We start from the raw sequence: 4,474 nt of genomic DNA on the forward strand, positions 1-4,474 counted from the left end.
TAATGTAAAGAGAACAAGTAGTTGCCAAGCGCTGGTGGCTCACGCCTGTAATCCTAGCTACACAGGAACCTGAGAGCTGAGGGTCAAGGTTCAAAGCCAGCCAAGGCAGGAAAGACCTTAAGAGTCTTATCTCCAATAAACCACCAGAAAACTGGAAGTGACACTGTAGCTCAAGTGGTAGAGCACTCTCCTTGAGCTGAAGAGCTGAGGGACAGTGCCCAGGCCCAGAGTTCAAGCCCCATGACTAAGCAAACAAAAAAAAAATGAAAACAAGCTGCACTTAGAGTAGTCCAAACATACGGATTGTAACAAGCAACTGTTATGAGAACTGACTCACTCCATGAGAGAAGATATAGCTCTTCTGAGAACAAGACCTCCAATGAATTAATCACTTCCCACAAGGAGGCTCTTCAGATGACCATGTGGGGTCTTCTGGAGCTTCAGCACCAACTTCCTTCTCCACATGTTCCTTCTTACCATGTGATATTCTGCCCCATGACAGAGCAGAATCCTTGGAGACAAGAAGTAGGGATTTAAATCTCTGTGACAAATAAGCAGAGACTGGTTAATATAGATTGGGAAGGTAGACATTATAAGATTTTATGTTAATTAAAGATAACCAGAATTACATACCTATGTTTGCCTTTACATAGTTTAAAAAAGAGGTTAAAAACATGTCAGTATAGCAGTAGAATACATCTTGATCACTTTCTCCCTTTACTTTCTAGAGGGAAGATTTAAGAAATTCTGTGAGCAATTTGTTGTGTAAATACAGTGTGGAAGATTAACAGGACAGATTTTAACACTCATTACACTGAAGTAAAAATTTATAACACTTTTCTTTTATCCTTTTTAATTTAATTTAATTTTGTTGTAAAGGTACTGTACATAAGGGTTACAGTTACGTAAGCAGGGTAATGAGAACATTTCTTGTCAAATATTGTTACCCATTCCTTCATCTCCTACTATCCCTACACCCAACCCACCCACCCCAAAGTTATAAAGTTCATTTCCAACATAGTGTCCTGTGAGTATCACTGTTGCATTGGTCACCCTTTGTCCTTGTTTCACCATTTTGTTATTCTCCTTCTCTTCTCAAGTCATAGAAATGTGTATAAAAGATGCATGGTTCCAGAATATAAACAGTGACTACAGGGGATAAGCCAAAGGGAAGTTAAAAAAGATATAATAGGGCTGGGAAGATGGCTCAGTGGTAGAAGTGCTTGCCTTACATGCCTGAGGCCCTGGGTTCGATTTCTCAGCAACACATAAGCAAAAAGAAAAAAGCCAGAGGTGGTGCAGTGGCTCAAGTGGTAGAGCGCTAGCCTTGAGCTGAAGAGCTGAGGGACAGCGCCCAGGCCCAGAGTTCAGGCCCCAGGACTGGACCCCCCCCCCCAAAAAAAAAAGATAAAATAAAAAGAAGGAACTTGATACAGTATAGAGACCACAACAAAGTCAACAAAAAAGACCTCTTGTTTCTATATCTTGGAGTTCATTTGGATTAGCATCATTTTATATGGTGATATGTACATAGCTATTGATCTATTGTGATCCTCTGCAAGGACTATACTAGACATATACTAATTATTACAAATAAAGGAAACTATGGAGCCTATGTTTCTTTTGATCTGCTTACTTAACTTAATATGGTTTATTCTAAATCTTTCCATTTTCTTGCAAATGGATTTGTAGGGCTCCTTTACCCAGGAGAAAACTTTCTAAATATAGATCGAGAACACAATGAATCAAAGAATGGATGGATAAATGGTATCATATTAAGCTGCAGAGCTACTGCATGGCAAATGCCATAGCCAGCAAGATAAATAGAAAGCTCGCAGACTGGGATGAGATATTCACAAGCTATACAACAGACAAGGCCTCATATCAAAAATATACCTAAAGCTCAATAAACACTCCTCAAAAATCCTCAAAGAAATAACCAGCCCATTAATCATCAGGCTAAAGAATTAAGAGTCTATTCTGGAGAGCAAATAAGAATGGCCAATAGACACCTGAAGAAATGTTCAACATCTCTGACCATAAGGGAGATGCAATTCACAACCACACTGAGATTCCACCTCACCCCAGTTACAAGGGCCATTATTAAGAAAACAGATAATAATAGATGTTGGCAGGGATGAGGCCAGATACTACTCTGATGGTGGGAACATAACGTGATTCAACCACTATGGAAAGCAGTATGGAGGTTCCTCATAAGATTAAACATAGAACTCCCTACAATCCAGCAATCCCACTTCTGGGAATTTACTCAAGTGACCACAAACAAGGCCACATTAATGTTACCAGTACAATTGTATTCCTTGCAGCACTATACACCATAGCTAAGATATGGAACCAACACTGATGCCCCTCAATTGATGAATGGATCAAGAAAATGTGATATATATATATATATATATATATATATATATATATGCAGGGAATGATAATCAGTTTTTTCTTAGTTGATCTAAATGAAAAAAATGCCACAAACCATACAAACTATACTAAAAAATAATATCTTTATGAAAAAATAAAATATTTACTCCAATGTGACACCTTCATCATCATTTGTTGTCCTTTACAGAGATCATCCCATTGAATTCAACATTCAAAGCCAATGTAACTTTTACTCTTATCTCTTGTAATGGCATTAAGGCATCATATATAGCTAAATTTTCCAGAAGACATTTCAAACTTAGCTTTCTTACAGAACCAAACCTAGAAATGATTTGTTTTCTGGATGTTTTAATAAATAAAGTACTGGGTTTAATTTGGGCTTATTACCCAAGATTACATTTTATTACTTGGTTTTGGGTTAAATTATATAAAAGTATATTTTTCTTAATATTTATTTATTTATAACTGCTGAGTTGAACATGGAGCCTTATATCATCTTGGGTAGTCCTCTCTCCTTGGAAAATTCCTCCAGCATTCTTTGATGGTAGCTATTTAGGAGATAGGACTTGTGACCCTTTGTGACCATGTACTGATCTTCAACCCAGATTCTCCAGATCTCACCCTCCCAAGTAGCTTGGCATACAAGCTTGATCTTTGCTTCCAGCAACAATCTGTAAAACCCTTTCCTCTAGCGTTTGTTTGCTGTCCGGAGCATGTTTCAGAAGTGAAGGGATGTAGGCAAAAATGGCTCCAAAAGCTGGTTAATCTGGACTCAAATGTACTATCATTCTTCAGAAACTACTTGCACCTGAAGAAGCTAATTGTAAACAGAACTCTAAGTAGCCAGGTTTGGTTCCAAGGATACCATGTAAGTGATCAGATGGTGTGAAAGAAATAAGCAAATGTGGAATCTTTTAGAAAGGAATTAAAAAATGGAACCATTGCAGCAATTGTCATTGTGAGCTTACTATATGTTAAGACAATTTAAATGCACAGTTTTCAAGAATTTTCAGTAGTTAATTACTTCAAATATCAACTGTACTATTTCAGTAGAAACACAATAAGAAAGGTGAATTGAGAGATACCAGAATAGGAAATTACAAAGATAACTGAAGTATTAGTTCTTGTGTTACCTCATGCAATACATTATTTTTAATACTTTTTTATTGTAAAAATACTGTACAGAGGGTTTACTGTTACATAAGCAAGGTAATGAGTACATTTCCTAACGAGCATTATTGCCTACTTCTTTGTTTTTCCCCTACAATCCCTTCCCTCCCACCTCCACAACTACCCCCCATAATTGTTGTCACTATTTATTAGTTTGGCTCTGGTCTGGGGTTGAACTCAGGATCTTGTTACCCTTCCTGAGGTTTCCTTCTTCAAGGATAGTGTTCTACCACTTGACCACTTGAGCCAACACTCCACCTCCAGCAATGATTTTGAAGCGGGGGAGGGGGTGATGCCTTTGCGGAAGAGTAGTTCAGTGGGTAGGACAGTCTCCTGTACTTTCCTGCCCGGTCTTTTTGCAACCATGGCCTTCAGATCCCAATCTTCTAAGTAGCTAGTATGGTAAACTTGAGTCAGAGGTCTTCCAGCTTTTCCCCTGTTTGGAAAAAAATCTGATTAATTTTCGCTGTCCAGAGGCCCACTGAGTAGTCTGTGCTTGATCTGAGTCTGAGACACACACACACACACACAAACACACAGATATTATGTATATGTTTGCTTGTATATCTGTGTGTGTTTGCTTGTATATACGTGTGTGTGTTTGCTTGTATGTGTGTGTGTGTTTGTGTGTGTGTGTAGTCTTTGCATTATACAGGTATTCCGTGTGATATTTTTGCACATATTCATTCATATATTGGTATAAAACTTAATTTTATTGATTTTGACCACGTTTGACTGCTTTCCCCTATCCACAGCCTGTCCGCACAATGTGTGCACTTTGTGGGTCTAGGTGTGGGTATATGGTCCATCTCCACACAGCTGTTCCCTGTGAATGGGAGGAAAATCCATTTCCTTCTGGAGAGTAATAAGTAATGTATATGTCTTATAAACTCAATCCACATGG

The sequence above is a fragment of the Dipodomys spectabilis genome, unplaced genomic scaffold (genome assembly GCF_019054845.1).
Source record: "Dipodomys spectabilis isolate Male_0828 unplaced genomic scaffold, ASM1905484v1 ptg000106l, whole genome shotgun sequence".
In the NCBI taxonomy this organism is placed as follows: domain Eukaryota; kingdom Metazoa; phylum Chordata; class Mammalia; order Rodentia; family Heteromyidae; genus Dipodomys; species Dipodomys spectabilis.